The sequence below is a fragment of the Corapipo altera genome, unplaced genomic scaffold (assembly GCF_003945725.1).
Source record: "Corapipo altera isolate COAL_440 unplaced genomic scaffold, ASM394572v1 224, whole genome shotgun sequence".
In the NCBI taxonomy this organism is placed as follows: domain Eukaryota; kingdom Metazoa; phylum Chordata; class Aves; order Passeriformes; family Pipridae; genus Corapipo; species Corapipo altera.
This window is the reverse complement of record NW_020884959.1, coordinates 1,611,877-1,631,140: the sequence shown is the minus strand read 5'-3', so window position 1 is coordinate 1,631,140 and position 19,264 is coordinate 1,611,877. Positions and strand designations below refer to the sequence as shown.

Here is a 19,264-nt window from a genome sequence, read left to right as displayed (position 1 = left end):
TATTTTACTAATCTGAACTCTTCCCCCCTCTTTCCCCACCCCCCAAAAGTAGAAATAGTTATTTCATAAATACCCAAGTGGGTTCTAGCTTTAAGGATGACACACATTTAATGTGGCTTATGGTATATTATTCTTGCTTAACTTTGAGCTTTTGATTTAGCATTCCATTTTAGCAGTGGTATTCCACAGGGGATATTGTTGGTTTCCAAATCTTTTGTCAGAGTAATTGAGCATAACATCTTTGCAGGTTTGTGTTTCAAAAGATGCATTATCTTTTCTTGTCCATTTGTTCTTTCCAAGCTATTCAAAATTTTAGCTTTATGGATCCTTTGGAAGAATATGAGGTTTAGGGCTGATAATTTATGTTTCTGCTGAATTTGCAACTCTGCATGTGATGATTAATACACTTTTCTCCATAAATAAGAAGCGATGATATCTGTGAATTGGTAACAAAACAGAAGAATTTCATTAAATTCTGTGTTTTGCAAGAGACTTCCATCCTTTTAAATCTTTATAAATTAAACATCATCCATGTCTGGCTGGCTGAAGAATGAATGTCACATATAAGATATCTCCCTTAAATATTTTCTTGAAAGTAATCTATATGATTTACAACATATTGCAATTAACATTGACCTTTTGTCTGCTTCAAAAGAATGTGAGAACAGTTTTTTGACATCAAAGAGATTTTCTAAATTTCCAAAAATATTCCTGATGAAAGTTGTTCTGACTGGGAAAAATATGTCACCTTCATTTAAAAGTTATGGCACACTTGATGGATTATCTGCCTCTTTGCTAACCTTAGTTCATGCACAAAAGTGGATTTAAAAAGACACTTGCAAATAATCATCTTTTAGAAAATGTAGATCCTCAGAAGTCAAAATTAAGAATCCTGTACTTCCTGTTTAAGATCAGCTGACAATTTATTCAAGATCTAGGGGCTGCTATTCACTCTCCCACTTCTTTACAGCCACTTAATTGCCAGCCTACAGCTGCAGTTGAGACTCCAATAAATTTAGTCCTTTTTTTTCATCCAAAATGAAAAAAAATGAACAAAGTTCAGTTTTCACAAATATCTATATTAAAATTTTTTTAGAATTTATACTAATAACTTTAGTTCTATGGACAGTTTTGTTTTTAGTCAACACTTATGAAAATGTTTGTGGAAAGCAGATAAAGGGTCTGTGAATAGGATCAAATTGTTTAACACAGTAAGACGTAGAGTCCTGCTCCTCTCTATTTGCTTACTCTTTGCTCTTCCCTACTTTGGTCCCCTTCTAAAGGTTAGAAAGGCTGCTCTGGCCACAGTGTCCTGCCAGTATGTGACAAGTTCAAGCACTGTCCCCCTGGGCACTTGGCTGGAGCAGCCTCTCTTTGCAGCAGCCCTGACTTTGATGGCAAAGTATTAACTGTTGGGTTGAGGGAGGGGAGGAGAGATCAGAGCACGAGTTAGGCCAGCTGCCAACCACAGTAAAATTACTTCTGTAACCACTCCAATATGTGTACCAGAATTTAGGGACTCCGATATATTCAGACAGAACAGTTTTACACAAAGGGTAGTTGAAATACAGTCTGGAACAAACTGCCGAAGTCAGCAGTAGAAGCAAATAGTGTAAATCAGCTCAAGGAGGAGTTTTTGAAGAAGGCAGGGGGAAGAGCACAGAGCTACTAGCTAGAAGTTCAAGTTTCAAATGATGAAACACAGATTGATTTGTACTTCCTGAGGTTATGAGGGCAGGTCTTCATGGACCATGTCATCCTCTTTGGGCTGTTAAAAGTTCATATGTACTTTTGTGCTGTGTTCATTCAGTTTTAAGTGGTGCTTTTTTCCCCCCCACACACTCTTGCTCACACAGTCTCTTTAGATACCGTCTTGCAGAGGGGAATGTGAACCACAGAAACTGTTTCCTCACATCTTGGTGAACTTCACCAAAGCCAGTGTAAGCATTTAGTTACAGTGGTGCAATTGAGTGCGCTTTTCAGCTTATAGGCATATAAATGTGTCTGCATTGTGTTGTTTCCTGGGAAGGACCTCCTGACCATGATGGATATATTTATGGCTAAACTGTAAGGGTAAGGAGATCTTGACTATCAAATCAAACATGAAAGTGTTTTAGCTTTTCAGGGTATGACTGATGTCAGAGCTGTCACACTGATGTGATGAAAGATGCATGTTGCAGGAGGGGCCAGCACAGAAACAAGGGGGGAGCAAACCCACTTTACTGCTCTTCAGTGATGAACCTCTATTTAGTCCTTGTGGCCACTGATGTGTTCTTCTTGAGAAGATAAATTCTTCCATAAAGCATCTTGTGGGGTTTGTTTGTTTGGGTTTTTTTGTTTTTTGGTTTTGTTGTTGTTGTTCTTTTTAATATCAGATTCTGCATGTAACAGAATCCTTTTTCCTTCTCCCACATTTGCAACTCAGCTATGCTGCTCTCTGTTAGAAGTCCTGAGCTGACTCTCCTGAACCTCTAGGAGTCCTTCCTTGGCTGGATAGAGCTTGCCTTGAATTTTACCTTGACATTTTTTTTAATAGATAAACATCTTAGATTGCCATTGCTAATATTACATGAGGAAAGTGGATTGTATTTTATTTCAGTTTTAAGTTTCTAAGTCACAGGCTGTGGTAGGTCACTTGTTCGTGCAATATTTTCAGTCGAGATTTTTTTAATGTACAAGTTTCCCCTTCTTTTTTAATTATCTTTTATTCCAGATCTGATAAGCAAAACACAAATGTCTTTTGTTTATTTTGATCCAAGTAAGAACCCAAAATACAGATTTTTTACTGAGATTCCCTGTGCCTTGGTTTTCTTGCTTGAAGTAATGTTTATTTTCACTGAGATTTCTGTGAGTATTTCCAATATTTTCTGCCTCAGCATAACATTACAAAATGCTCTCTGTTCATTCATTACTATGCCTATTGGGGTGCTGAAAGAGCATAAAATACCTCTTAATGGTTCCCACTTTCTTCCTACACTCAAAACCCTGTTGGAAATCAGACATGTAGTTTCATAACAAAGAAAAATAATAAGAAAATTAGTTGAACTTTGTAAATGACCAGAAATATTCAGTTCTTTCTTCACAGAAATTCATAACCCGTGCTGCACAGTCCCTGCTCTCTGCTTCACAGCCATAGATGTGCTGGTATTGTGTTTAAAACCCAACAGAGCAGTAGCAACAAGACAGAGCTGGCCTTACAGGAGCACAGCAGCCAGATGATTGGATCCCATTTCCCACAGGTTTCTAAGTCTGCAACTGAAAATGCCTTGTAACTCTATTAGGAAAGACCTACGGTGATCAATAGAAGCAACAAGGCCACACAAGTACGTCTCGAAGCACGATGAAAATTGCACATCCCGTGGTGCTCAAGGGACTTAATATTTTTCAGTGATTTTCTCACCCCATCCCTTGCCCTCGTTCACAGAGCAGTTCTTCTGTCTTGTGCAGCTTTATTGTGAAATGCAGCTGGGCTTGTTCATTGCCATAGTTTACTCAGAAAATCAGCTCTGTACATTTCCTAAGGTTTTAGGTAATATAGATTATTATTGGAGGAAACTTTTATTACAGTTTTCTCTGGTTTTGTAAAGATTGGTTTATATTTTAAAGTGGCATGATGCAAATTCAATGAGAGGATGCCTGCACTGCTGAGAGAAGAGGGCAGCAGCCCCTTGCCTACCTCTCTTGCTTGAGACAAGAGGATCAAGGTCCAGAGTAAGGGTGTGGTTTGTGGAGATGATTTGAGCTGAACCCACGGGCTCAGTGTAGTGACTCAGGGCCACGACCTCCCCAGATGTTCTGAGGGGGCACTCTCCCCAGATGTTCTGAGCCTGAGATGACATGGGACAGATTTAAGTTCTGAACTAATATCATGGAAATTTTTTTCTCAACAGCCTTCAGAAGTGTCTCATTTTAATGACAACTAAGAGACTGCCCGTTCTACTATATAATTATTTTTAGTTTGCTGTTATGCACCCACTACAGTATATTGTTTAAAACTTTTTTAATGTGAGAAAAAACAAATGCTTTTAGGTGTATAAGGAGTCTTTTATAGACATGGTATTTAGCTCAAAGCACATGAAAAAATGACTACTTGACTAGGTTAGCTTTGGGTGCCCTCAGGCTCTTTGAGATTAGTTTTAGATTCATATGCTATGGTCACTCATTGACCAACTGCTTCAACCCTTATACATATCCAGCAAAGGATCATTTCCCTCAGGCATGGTTTTCTTTCAATCATATTTAGTAAAACTATTAAACACACTTGGGACTTGCACTGAGGAGAGAAACAACTTCATGTGTACACAATTCAAAACAATTTTCTTCTTCAGGAAGATGAAAAAACTTGGTTAAGTCTCAGTTTGTAAAGACTTAAGCTTGGTACACCCTGAAAGGGCTCTGTATAACTTCCCCTGCAATTAAATTACTTCTACATTATTCCTGGTGATTTTTGACAATATTTTTGAAGTTGATGCAAAGATGCTTTATTCCTAAGCAAAGAGAAAAATGAAATACTTCTTATTTTCACTTCCAAGAGTGTTTAACAGTTGATATAGTAGTGGAATGGGAAGCAAATGCTACATTGATGGCTTTTTATCTTTTTAATAGCCCTTACTTTAGCAGCCAAATTTTATTTTTCAACATATCCTCAAACCATAAGGTTTTCAGCTTTGATGTTTTTTTAAAGAAAGTTCTTAACACACACACCTCCTGCCCCCCAGAGTTTAGAGCAGATGAACATCCCCAAGAGTGGATGAAGAGTCTGTGCAGAGAAAGGGTGTGAAGCAGAGTGGTTGGGTCATTGAGCAGTGCCAGGTTTCTGATCCCCCACATAGCTCCCTCATGTGCAGAGTCATATTGGCTCCAGTTCAGGGAAATTCAGTGCAGGAAGAGTAAGTGTTCACACACAAAGGCTGTATGTAGGACTTGTTACTGGACCCTAAATTTGGATTTGGGAAGCGTTCCCAGATGGCCTATCAAGTGAGTATTTTTGGTTCTTAACTTAGAAAGATTCACATTAGATTCAATGAGTTCTCTTTATTACACATAAGTTTAAAGGAAATACTCTTCATTTGAACAGTGCAGCTTTGAACAGAGTAGAGATGCATGTGAGAAGGAGGCGTCAAGTTTTTTTGTGTGCTGTCTGTGGGTGTATTTCCCTGTGCACAGAGTTATGTTTGTGGGAGAAGGATAGGGAATTCTTGGGTATCTACTTCGGGTGGGTGTCTGTGAAAGAATGATCTCCCAAATTATCCGAGAAGTAAACAATGCTCTCCCTTCGAGATCTGTCTTAATTCAAATCCTGTGTCTGACAGATTTCGCTTGGGAGTCCACACTCACCACTGCACTTTGACTGCTCAAACCAGAAATCTCTGGTGACACTCCCTCTGCTTAGCCTGGCTGGCTTGTACCTGAGCTCTCTTGGATCTTTTACTCATAAAGGCATCTGCACATATTCACTTCTGCTGCCATCGCCTTCTTTCTTTGTACAGAGATCACCTGAGCTGCTTAAATGTGCTTAAAAATTTTAATTTCCAATAGCAGTGGAATTCCTTAGATTTATGTTAAAAATGCCATGTTATGTTATAGCTCTGTGAGATCTTCTATAGTCAGATCTAGAAGTTTTACAGGTGTCTGTCTTAGTATCAGCCACATCCATGTTAGAATTTTCTGTAATCATACATCTTTGGTTACTGCAGGTATTTTTGGTCTTGTGCACTGAGTTGTAAACATGAGAGTAAGGTAGAATTTCTTCTTTGAGTTGGGATCAAAATGAGAAGGTATCTGAGCAGATATTTGGTTCCCTTTTTTTTCTTTTTCACAACTGTCTTGATGTTCAACAAACAGCCAAAATTCAGAATGAAAGGTAAATTGTAGACCTAATTTTTGCTAAGTCATATGTAAAATGCCCTAACCTTTGACACTCCACTAAGTTGACTGGAATTTTAATTTTCTCTTTCCTGTCTCCCTGACAACTTTTAATGGAGGAGTTCTGTTAGAGAAACTCTTGAAATGGCCTTGGATGTGTACAACTCCAGGATTAATGCTAGGTTTTAAATCTCCTATTTTTGATTGAGTTTCCTATCTTATTTAATTAGCATTGGGTTTTGAAACAACAAACAGCCTTTTTTTTAAGTTCTTATCTTGCTTCATGTAATGATGTTCTGGACCAAACAGACACTGAACTAAATTTTGGGAAGTGTGCCTACTTTTTGGATATTTCCCTTTCTCACTGTGTCAAGGCTTGTTGAGCATTTGCTTAAGATCACAGTCTGTGTGTTATTGTAGCTAACTACAGTGCAGTTTCAAGGCATCTATTTTTAGTCTTCTATTATTCCTCTTTTCAATTGTGCATCTTGTCATCTTCAGTTATTAGAAATTCTAAATTTCAGCATTGGAAGTGCTAAACTGTCTCTTCTACTAGTTATTCATTAATGTTTTGCAATTTAATATTTCATTGTATGTAAAAGTCATGAGACATTATAGTGTGAAAAGTACTGTATAAGTTTTATTATATTCTTTACAGCACTTAAATCTTGATGATTTTCCAGCATTGAAAATTAGAGATATTTTTCTTACAGGTAAAATAATCAGCGGTTTAGGTGAAAGTGTGTTTGGTCATGCAGAATATCAGACTTTTGGAATCATATTTTCAGTTTCTTGCAGTTAGAAAAACAGAATATCATCCTTTTAGCTATGAATTAGTACATTTGGTCTTATTTTCTGGAATTTCCATAGTACATGTGGTCGGCTATAGCAAGCATATTATCTCTGAAAAACCTTCATATCTTCTGAAAATATTAAATGCTTTAGAGGCTTTGAGAAGAAAACTCCAAGTGAAGGTAATGTCCTAAATGCTTCTTACGTGTGCACCTGAAATAAGTAACTTAAAATGTCTTCAGGTTTGAATTTTTAAAGTACCAAAGCTTAGTTCTGCTTAGTGATGTGATGTGATCAGCCCGTGACAGCACCTTTGCCTTCACACCACTGCACTGAATTCGTGTCTTCCAAAGGCAGATCCTGGCATCCTTTATTGTTTTGGGTTTTTTTTTTCAGGTACAATATCACTGCATTTAAATTACTGAAAGACACTTCCTGATGATCCTTGTGCTTCCAGTTTGTAAACTGGCAACACTTCTACCCTGTACAATTATGGAAAGGTTTTTTTTGTTGTAGATCCCTACTCTCACATATGAATAGGTTTCTAGTCTCCCTCAGCACCACCTGTAGTTAAAAGAAAAAGGAGCTCCTATGGGAAATAACTGGGAGCACCTACATTCAGATCCTGTTCTGAATCCCCTGGAAGAGGATCTTTCTTTCCAATCACTCTGGTTTAGAAACCAACTGACCCAGCGAGGTGCACAACGTTGAGATCTCTGGAGGGTTTGTTCATGTGTCATGATAGTTGACTTTAAAATTGTTGTTTAGTGAGCTTTCCTCAAAAAAATATATTGACCCAAATCTTGTTTAAAGCTTAACATAGGCATACTTTATGAATGTCAGAGTTGAAGGGAGTTCAGGTAGAATTTTTCCCTTTGTGTTTGTGTGAAATAGGAATCTGTATTCAGTCACGTCTACAGTTTGGGCTTCTAGAATTAGCACGAGGAATAATCCCACATTATGGGGTGGATTTTTAATGTTCCCTGCAATTAAAATAGTTCTGCATTACATTCAAGCAAAAACTATGCTTTGGCAGGGTGGTAAACCATTAGAGAATTCTCTTCAAATTAGTTACAGAAATTGAATGACAGGACAAATTAAGAAGAGGCAGGAGGGAGTGAAATATTTTATTTTTAAAATACTCCATAAAGACAAACATGTTGTAAATTAGCAAGTGTGCTTTCTCAGTTATTCGTGGAAACATGTTTGGAAAAAAACCCAAAAACCATGGGGTTGGTTTGTTTATTATTTGGCAGAATTTTCTAATGTTTTTTCAGTTTTCCCACAGGCTGCTGTGCATGGAGCTCCTGGGGAGGATCACCAGGAGGCTTTGAGGAAGCCTTCAGAAACGAAGCACCAGACACAGAGAAGTGCAGCCAGAATGACTGTGCAAGGCAACGAGCTCAAAGCTGGGCATCCCTTTTGTAAACCTTTCCACCCCAAAGGCATCATTTTGAGCAGTTACATGTATGAAATGAGAAAATTACGGAGGTCTATGGATCTACCTGCATCCTGTCCTGGATACTTCAAAAGCTGCAGTTAAAAGTATAAACCAAACTTCCTCTGCACTTACAGCAGGTGGTATTAATTTATGTCATTTAGATTAATAGCAGTTGTTGTTTAGCAATAGCTGTTGATGAAGTAGTGTCGGTACAACAATATGCAAAAAACTGCATCTAAACTTGGAGGGGGAGCAGGGAAAGCAACCAAATGCTCCACCCTGAAATATATACATACATATATATATATATATATATAAATTCCTCTGTCCACAGAAATGATAACTTCACTATGTTTATTGGGAGTGGTGAAAAACAACCACTTGCATATTCAATGAGACAAGGAACACCAGATTGGATCTGTATATTTTTTTTAAATGTTGCTTCCAACCACAATGTAACTGTTAGAAAGGAAGGGGCAAGCTTTTTTTTTTTGGAAATATATTGGGTTTTATTGCAATAAATGCTCCTGACTCAAAGACATCCCTAGTTTAACCTGGTAATCTGTGTGAAGTAGAAGGGCATTGCTGGCAGAAGAGAGCAGAGCTGTGAAAAGGATCTGTCCTTAGGACCTGTCTATCTTTCTGTTTATAATAAAAGCAAGAGAAAAAAAAGCAGCAGTGTTATCAGTACACTTCTGCAAGTGAATTAGCTAGCACAGATTTGATAAAGCTTATAAACCCTCTAGAGCAATCGTGACAGTTTGCTGGCTTGGGCTTTGTCTGCTGCCAGTTACTCCTTGCTAGTGGCACTCTTTATTTATGCTTCAGTACCACGTTATCCTCTGGGCTTCAAACAGAAGGGACCTGTCTGTAAGTGTTTTGGTTGTGGTGTTAAAAAATAAGAGTGCAGCAAAACACATGCAACAGTGCCCAAGCTCCGTTTCAGCCAGTTTCCCTTCCCGTGGTGTTGCTTCCCCGTGCCTGTTGGGTGCACACAGAGCGTGGCTGAGGTGGTGTGTGTCTGCCTTCCACTAGAGAGTGTCACAGAGTTACTTCGATGAATGAAAAAAGCCAAATGGATGCATTATGTGCTTTGTTGTGGGTAAAATGCAAAGTGGTGTGACCTCAGGAACAGGAGATAGGTGTGCCTGCCTACATGTGTTCCATTTTCTAACCACTGCCATTTATTCTTCAATCTGCAGCTAAAAATGTACATAGCGCAGGAGGGAGCCATGTTTTATTACACACCAAGGTTTTTTTTGTCCATTAGACAGTGTGTACACCTTAATCTTCTTTTAAATATATAATCTGATACTTTTTGCTCTCTTTTGTACTCAAATTAAATTTATACATCAAAATGTTAGCATAATTCTGGGATGGACTCTCACAGGCATATTCCTAGCATAACACATTGGCAAGCAGAGTTTAGACTTTGGATCAGCCTATGTAAAATTCTACACATGGGAATCTTGGTAAAAAAGTTGCAGTCCATTAGCAAATTCTCATACCTGGACTGAAGATGTATATGCATAAGTAGAGAAATTGAAAAATGGTGTTAAGTAGTCAGAAAGTCTCCAAAGGGAGATCTGGACAAGAAGCTACAGTAATAGTGGTAGATGGCTGTTATTATAAAAAGAAAAACTTAAAAGTGAGGACAATAGTAATACTCCAAATGCATAAAGTAATTTCTTGAGCCTCTGAAATTTTATATGGAAATGCAAACACTATGAAAGTATTGCTTTTCAGGTGTGTCATGTCATTGAATAACACCTATTCCTTTTTCTAAATGAAGGATTAGTCATGAAGATACTTCATTTGAAAGAATAAATTAAAAATGCAAATACTGTGCTGACCACTGCAGTGCTTAAAATGGGGTTTAATCCTCGAGGTCATTTTAGGTGAACTTTCTTGTCCCTGAATTCCAGCAAACTCTGCAATTCATCTGTTTTCTGTTATAGAGGACTGATGCCTCCTTTATTCCAGGTTTGTGTTCTATGGCCAACATCTTTGTTCAGTGTGCAGTTTTTCTTCTTCTTTAGAGAATGTGATACCTCAGGTGACACCAGCTGAGAGTCTGTACTTTGATCCCTCCCTGTCCCCCCATCTGGGGACATAAAGACACCTCAGCAGGCACACTTTTATTCCCAGATTATAAGAATTTTAAAGGCTCTGGAAAACTCAAAAACAGAAGAAGCAGGGCCAGTTGAGCTCAAAAGCTTCACTTTACCTTTTCCTTGAGAAAACAGGGGGCTAAAGGGATGAATTAGGGTGCTGAGCATCCCTTGATGACAGACCACAGCTGAACGGGTGTCAAAGACTTGTCCAGAGTGATAAGAAGAGATTTCACTTGAACTTAAGGCAAATAGTGCAGTGCAAGTAATTGTGTCAGGTGTTACTACAGTGAGGTGAGCTGTAGGCCAGACTTGTAATGTCAATGAGAAACTGTAAGGTCCTGAGAGTTAAAGATCCTGTGATACGTCTTTGTAAGGTTACATCTACTTATTTGTAAGTCTCAGTCTTTGTTCTTAAAAACTTCCAGTTTGCTTTAGCTGTTTAAATACCTCTGCACTTGGCTCACCTCTGTATTTCCACCTTTCCCTAGTGGAAAGGTGAAGTATAAGTAATGTAATCAAATCTATTTGATTTTGTTTCACTGAGCTTGAGCTGCTACTGCACTGGAAAGTAACATAAACTGTTTGATCGTTTGAGTGTGTAAAATTTATTTGGAGGAGTACTTTGAAATTTTTGCTGTTAGTTCTGTTTGGAACATACATATGTTGGAGCAAGGGAGGGATTTTCCCATCATTGCCTGACATTCATTGCTAAATGAAGGGAAATGTACAGCTGTGGATAACTAAAAGAATATTTGAAAGAACCTACTTGCCCCCAGCAAGCAGGTTTTAGGTACAGAGGTGTGGATAACAATAAATAACAAAAAGAATCCCCATGTTACTGGCCTGAGCAGTCACTTGCAGTGGCAGCAGCACATGCAACTCTTCAGTCCAGTGTTTGCTCCTCAATCCATCCCATCTCCTAGGGTACCCCCTAGAGAAGACTTAGAAAACTGATGATTTTTTTTTTTTTTCCAAAAAGAAATAGAGAAAGTCTACAAGTGAGCTGTGAAAAAAAAAAGTTTATGAAACTTTTTGCTCTGTTTTCTAGAACATACTGGGGCAGCTGCATAACCACAGTTATAGGAGGAGGGAGGTTTCTGTGGCTCTGCCAGTGGCTCAGCAGGAATGGGTGAGTAACTATCTCTTGAACCCAGTTTACCTTTTATATTTAGAATTGAAACACATCTTTCATTAACTACATAAGAATGTTTAATTAATGTCTGAGAGCTCTGAGACCCTTTTTAAGGAGGGTTTTTTTTTGTGAAAGCAAAGATGTATTTATTAATAACCAGGTGTCTGTTTTTCACTTTGACTTCTCATAAATATTATCCTAAAGAAAAAAAAAAAGGAGTAGAAATATTTTTAGGAGCTTTTGGATAAGAATTGATACTGAAGTAACTTTGAAAGATAGCTTATACAGCCATACTACGTGCACTTTTATTGCAAGAGGGATTTCTAACAGTCAACAGAAATTCCTTCTTGAGGACCTGGAGAGAATGTGATCTAACTCTTTCAAGTTAATCATGAACCACAGAGCAAGCACTGAGTAAACTGATAGCCTAAATTGAAAGGTCACAGCCTGTCTAGAGAGAAAAGTTGTAGTATTTCCCTCTTAAAAGAGACATGACAATTCATTTTGACCCCTGTCTTAGAGTTACAGAGGACTTAAGGCGAGAGCATGTTCAGCTGGAGCTCGGCAAAAGGGACTGGGTGCCTCAGCACACACCCCTTGTGTCATTGCCACTCCTGTACCCCTCACAGCAGAAAGCAAATGCAGTCTCAGGCTGTGTCACAGCTCTGTGTTCATCCCTTTCCTTCAGCTGCAATTCATTGAATTCTTGATCGTTTTACTTTTGTGTGCACCACAGTGGGTTTGAGGGTCACTCCATGAGGAAACAGCTGCAGATATGTCCTTAGTCTTCTTTAGAGTTCTCACTGGATCCCAGGGCACCTTAGGCTTTGCACTTTGTGTACATGAGTGTATTTGTCATGTTCATAACTGATGGGGCAGCAGAAAAGGGAGCATGGAAATATTAATATACAAAATGTATTAGAATTTGATCCTACTAGCAGAATCTGTAAGTTAGCAGGAGTATATCTGTGTCAGGATGAGATGATAATCCCAAAAAAGCAAAATTTGTGTTTCAGTATGAGAAAAGTGTAAAGGTTTAAAGGCACGGTGTGTGTTCACCTGTTCATTTTTTTCCCTTTTCCCCAAATATCCCTCTATGCCAGGTATATCCTCTAGCCTTTAGAACTACTAGTTTAAACAGGAATAGATATGTAGAAGTGTATTCATGCTGTACACTCTAGGGCAGGTGAGCACTGAATTTACCTCCAAGTGTTTTAAATGTCAAATAAGATTAACCATCCACTAATCTTTCTAAAAATTCACTGGAAGTTCTGCTTCCTGGCAGTGGTTTTGCATAATAGACAAGGTAACCCCTTTGCTACCTGAGAGTTGTTCAGCAGATGGCCAACAAAAACAAACCAGTGTTGGATGATGGGACCATTTTACATGCAATGTGCTGTTGCACATAATGTTTTCCTGAATGAACAGCAAACATTGCCCAAAGAATCTCACAGAAGAATCACTAAGTGGTTTACAGAAGTTAATGGCCAGGCACTAATGTACCCACTCCTGTATTTAGATGGAGGAAATAGTGATATATGTGTTTAAAAGACCCCAAATGCTGCTAGATTTTTTTTTCAGAAATAAAGGTAAGAACAACCTGTGGTAACTGAAAGTTTGTTCCATAATTAAAAAAGAAACAAAAAGAAGGGAGGGAGGGATATTCCTGTTTCCACATATAACAAGACTACTTTAAATGTAGCACAGCACTACTTGGTTCAGAGAAAACCTGGTTCCTCAGCCTCAGGAGCTGAGTTGTAATTCCAGATCTATAGCAATAGCCAACAAGAGAAGGAAATAATCATCACATGGGGACTCAGATAACTGTAGAAGAATACACTGGATTTTGGGGAAGAGGCACCCTTTTTGAAAAAGCTTTGAAACCTTAACAGAGAATTCGGATCAATTAGATTTTCCTGAGACAAAAAGGAGGACTGTGCTTATTCAGTTGTCTCAGGGACCTGGGAGAAACTTAAATTGGAACCCATAATAAAAATACTATCTGGGAATATCTTGCAAAAGACACCTTGATATAAAGAAATGGTATTTTTACCACTGACCTAAGAATGGTCTCCTCACATGTGACCTCGGGATCTAAAGAAAATCCTGGAAAAATAGTTATTATTACTCCCTGCTTAAAATATAAGCAGGTGCCAGTAGTATTTTCTTAACATGGTCTTTTATTTCAGCCCTCTACAATAGGTATATTTTGGAGAAGCATAAAAGCTTGAATTCAGACAGAAAAATATTATCAAAATATTGAACAGGACAGTTGGATAGTTTAAAAATTGCAGGAGGGGGAATCACATCAAAAAGTGGAGCTGCACAAAGGGCAGCAGGGTCTGGGTTGTTTAGGGCAAGAGAAGGCTGGGATCCCTCAGCTGGGGGGGGTTGTGCCTGAGGTCCCTGTGCCATGGGAAAGGGAACCTTGTGTCCAGACCTGGGCTCTCAGACCCCTCTGCTCTGGCCCAGGGTGTTCCGTGTTATTCAGCCAAATATTCCAACCCAAGCAGGGAGAGATTTCCCACCCTGCATTCAAACAAAATGAAGTCAGCTTTGACTCTGCAAAATGTCGATGAATTCTTCAGAGTAAATCAGCCCTGTCAGTCTGATGTGGAACTGTCACCTACTTGTGACATAATATAATATGAAATGATATTGAACAACATGCGTTTGGCACTAAATTGTTAGCGGGTTTTAGCTTTGACAGCAGCAAGTTTATTGCTTTAATCCCAAGGTCTTTTAACCCTCTTTGACATAAATTGAGGTTGGCTTTTGTGAGAAAACTCCACTTCACTCTCTCTTCCTTTACCTAAAACTGCTTTTAACAATTTATGCTCATACATCAGACACTCGTTTTGAGTGACAAAAAGAAAAAAGATCTATTAGAATAGAAGGAAAAAAGGGTCAATTTAGGTTAAGCAGTGTATGTCTCTTTTGGTAGGCATGTCACAGCTTTCTTCAGGTGAATGTGAATTTTAAGTTGTAATAATGTATTGCTGTAGCAAAATAAAACAAATCTGTGACAAGAAGGGAGAATAAGTATTGCAGGAGAAAGGCTGATAACCTGCACAAGACTATTTCTTTCTTTTTTAAATGCAATTTAATTTATACCTAAGATGGGTCCATTTTGAAGCTTCTCTTGTAAGATCAAAGGATTTTCTTCTTTGTGCAAACACTGTAGAGAGACTAGTTTAGTGAGGGTCACATGTAGAAATACAGATGTATGGAGTAGATACTACATACACAAAGTGTTGCTGAATAGTATAGCTGGCTGATAGCACATAATTTAATATTTCTCTTTTTTGAGACACCTTGTTTAGTTTGATAAGTAAGTACACGTTGTCATCAGTGCTCTGATAATCCTGTCACAGAAATGCATCATATATGAACTCTAACATCAATAACACAGGACACTTTTATCACCCTTGTTTTTCTACTCTCAATTACTATATGAGGCTCATAGTGTTGCTTTGAAATCATTTCTTTATTACATTTAAAGCTCAGCTGAATCTGCCCTTGAACTGTTTAATAATGGAGAATGAACACATTCTCAACATATTTGCAAATTATTTTTTTAATGTTTTCTTTGTTCTCACATAGAGAGGAGTATATTACTGATCTACCATCACTTTTACAGAAAAGTAAGGAAAGTATTAGACAAAAGGAAACTTGTGTTTCTCTCCAAGTGTGAGCATTTTAGAGGTTTTATCCAATTTTTTCTTATTTATAATTTTTAACTATTACTGTCTGCAACTTCCTCATAGTAATTTTGCTCCTGGCTAATGTTTGGGCAAATACATAAACAAGTTTTGCTATAAGCGTCAGAAATGATACTGTCTGTGATCTCCTACAGATTTGTGCCTTGTTTCTCTTGCATCCTTCCCCATGGCAATAACTTTATTTCCTCATTGGCTTTTGGTTTCCCTTTCACTCCAACACCTTCAGCTCTCTCATCATATACCGAATTTTTTCCACATCTTCCAACTCTTCTGCCATAACATCTTCAGGTACCTAGAGCTGACTGCAATGCACTAATCCTCTACTCACATATATTCCTCACAGACTAAACACAAAAGTAATCAATACAAATGATAAATAAACTTTATGGCATTTTTATGTTGGGAACTCCATCCCACAAATCAGGAAAATACCAAAATAAGAAGATATTTCTAGACCTTCTATGACAAATAGTGTTATTTTGCTTCCTAGTTATGTTATACAGAAATTATAATTTTGTTTTTATAGATCATAATCTATCACATTCTGTACTCTGGAGATACGTTGATTGCTATGTTATATGTATATCTTGCTATACATTTAAAGCCAAGATAATACTAATTTTGATGGTTGTCCACATTTTTCCAGTCTTGGCATCTGACTTCTTTTTTCTTCATCCTTCTCCTTATGTGTCCTTTTGTTTGAAAGCAGGATGTGCCAAGCTGCTGATGCAAACCCTGACTTCTCAAAAACCAAGGGTAGTAATTTCTTAATCAGGATTTGGCCCTGCAGATTGACCACACCTGCTGGAGCAGAACAAAATGCCTCCGCCAGGTGTTTCCCATTGATAGGTCCTGCTCCACCACAGCTCTCAGCAGGGAGCATGGGAGTTGAGATCCTACAGCATTGCTCTTCTTTAAGCATTTGATACTGGCAGCCCTCGCAGTTTCCCTCTTCCCATTACAGTTGTAAGTATAAATTCCACAACATTTCCAAATCCTGACAGAATGAAACTTGGGGAATTGGGAAAATGGGGTTAGTGTATGAATTGTGATCTTGTCCATGCAATAAAAAGCACTATCAGCGGGCATTCAGCAGCTGAACTACCCTCATGTTGTTTGTATTTTTATGGACACTGTTATAACTATAGTCAAGTATGATTTAACTTTAAAAGGGATGCTGTAGCATTGTTCAAGCAAGTCCAGAGCTGCCATAATCTTTTGTGGTAAATCTTTTGGATTTTATGTAGCATTTAGAAAGGAAGGTAACATGAAGAATTAGTAATAGAACACACAGAGGCTCTGTTTACAATGACTTGCCAATCCATCCTGTTTATTTGGGTTTGCATATATGCAAACTTCTCTGAGCATGGTGGTTTTGTGCTTTGTGTTCTTCTACATTGCATCAAACAGACACCCCTGTTAAAATGCAGAGATCACCTTGGAACCTAATTCCTACAAACACCAAGTGTATACAGTTCTGAGGTTTCTGTTGCTTATGCATTTCAGTGGCACAATTTCATTCTAACTATTATGGATGTACAAGATACGTTTGCTTTTAAAAACTGATTCAAAATAATTAAGGTTACTTTTGTTTTTAAACATTAAATGTATTCGAAATCAATATCTTATTTTGATTCTAGATGCTCCTGTGGCGCAGAACAGGAGATGGAGGCTGTTTTGGCCATTGTCACTAATTCTGTATGAGGCTTTGGCTGACTTGCTTAGATTTTCTCAATCTTTTTGCTTATCTGTAATTTCCTCTCTTTTGTTTGGTTTATTTCATTAGTGTTTGTAAACTCATTTTGGATACTTACATGGAAAGTGCTGAATAAGTATTATTTGCTATTTGCTGTTAGGTCTGAAAGTGGACATTTGCTGCCACTGTCATAGGGGTAACACATTTAACGATTTTCAGGTTTTATAAATAAATAATCCATGTTGATGGATATTTGGGGATAGTTACGTAATTAAATAATTTAGCTCAGCACAAATAGGGTCTTGTGGCTAAAATGTTTAATAGGAACCTCAGAAGTTTTATTATTCAGCACAGGACAGTGAAATTGCAAGTATAAAACATACCCTGACTCCCCATTTCTCAGCATTCCTGTCTTAGAAAAAAGCTCTAAGCAAGAGTAAAAGATTCTTCATTCCTTCAAGGCATTCCCTGAGGGCTTGCCTGCCCTAAATAATTATACAGCCTTAAAACAGTTGTCAGCTGCTGCAGTCAGGACTGCTCCCTCTCCCGATTTTATTGAGAATCCTGCGATAGCTGCTGCCTGTCTCTGGGCCTTTCCTTTGGAGTCGTGACCCTCTGAGAGGGTCTGAGCCCATCTTGTCAAATGGAGGGAAGTTTCAGGCTCCTTGTTGTTAACAAAAGCTTGAAAATGCAGAATGGAAAGAATCAAGGTTCCATGGGCTGACATCTTCCTGCCTCCTCTTACTACTTTTAGAAATGCTGAGGTTTTCAAACCATATCTCGTAATTCCTCTGAAGTTCTGATAGTTTAAGGCCTGTTGACCACTTGGGATGACATTGTTGTCTGTTGCTGAGTGTCTGAACACCGTACTAGTACTTGAGTCTCACAAGAACCCTTTTTCACCTTTTTTTGTACCTTTTCTGTTGTTGCTACAGCCACAGGAGCAGCTGCCCTTCGGTGCTCCCCATCCTGTGTGTCTTTGTGTGCAGAGAGAACGAGGGAGCTGGCGCTGGGATCCAGATGATCCTGGTCTTGAAGGAGCTCCTGTTCCTTTATTCATTGTTGTCTGTACTATTACAAATGTGACCTAAGCTTGTACAGGGACTGTTTAAATCTGTAGCAGCCAATACGACTTACCTTTATGCCATGGGTATGACTAGGACTGCCTAATTTGGAGATACAACTGATAAGGACTTTCTGGACTAGATGCTGAATTATTCTAATTAAAGCATGTTTATGGTTTAATTTTCCCAGTTAGAAGAACTTCAAAAGGGGGAAAAGTTCCCAACGAAAAATTGCTCTTGCCTTTTGGTAATGCTTAGGTCATCCCTGGGTTTTGATTCCTTCTGTTCCAACCCCTTCACCACAACTGCCTTGCTCAGGAAGAGTAAAACAAAAAGGCCATGAAACAACTAAATTTTTCAGCTGTTTTCTCTTACTGATCAGTCTTTTGCTTATGTATCTTTGACTTTGAGGTTATGGAGAGAGGATGCGTGTCCGAAATTTAAGTTAAACCTGTCCTTCTCTTTGCATTTTCTACTCCTTCCTTAGCTGCTTATCTGAGCTGGAAAACTGCTCCACTGCTACTGATAGGAGGGTTATAGAGTGCTGCTTCAGTTTTTTGGTTTTAGGGAATTATTTTACCTGATGTTTATCCTGGAATTTTATTCCGTTTGCTATTTAGGCTGGAAACTAAAGCTTGTTTCCCTAGGCAAGTTCCAGTAGGTAGGCAGCAAAAGTTGGTTTTAGTTTGTGTAAATTCATAAATGATATTTCTAAGCAGAGGATCTTGTGGGGTGGAAGAAGGGTAGTGATTGTTGCTTTTATGCCTAATTCAGAAATTTATCTTTAAAGAAAAGCTTTGTGTTGAAAAATTAATTGATCTTTGTTAATTCCAAGCTAAAAATGAAAAATATTTATTAGGTCACTGCTCCCCCTTTCTTCGGTTGCACTGTCATGGATAGGCCAGACTCCAAATGGACCACATTCTTAGGGCTTGGAGGTCTTCCCATCACTGTGGGAATTTATTTAGTGCATGGGTGATTTGGTTGCATCTCATTTTTCCTTTTGTTATTAAAAAGAAAAAGGAAGTACTCTTAGGAATGCCCTGTGTTTTATCAAGAGGAACTCAGTCATTAGCACAATGTCACAATCAACAAACAATATCAGAGCTGAAAAACAACAAAAAGGCAGGATGAAAAAAGGTGACAAGAGAGGAGGAGACAGAAGTATTAAAAAGTATTGTAGATAAAGAACTGTTGACTGCTACTCTTGTAAATATTTCAAAATATAGATCCAATGTTTTATGGGTCACTAAAACTACTGTAAATACACCAGCTGAATCCCAAATACATCATTCTCAATCTCCAGCAAAGACAAAACAATGCAGCTGTAATATACCCTTTGTCATCCCTTGCAGGCTTGGATTTAGCTGCAGAGCGAGATGCCTGCAGCCAGAATATTCAAACACAGGAAAGAAAAAGAAACCTGAGCCTGTCCTAC

The 19,264-nt window shown here is 38.3% G+C and overlaps 1 long non-coding RNA gene across 1 annotated transcript in view; it reads left to right on the top strand.

The window, feature by feature from the left end:
• LOC113956900 overlaps positions 1-19,264 on the top strand; it is a 33,279-nt gene that overhangs the window by 981 nt on the left and 13,034 nt on the right. The window contains exons 2-3 of the long non-coding RNA XR_003531005.1: positions 7,946-8,235; positions 11,261-11,341. This is a non-coding gene — a long non-coding RNA (uncharacterized LOC113956900). The remainder of the gene's footprint in view (positions 1-7,945; positions 8,236-11,260; positions 11,342-19,264) is intronic.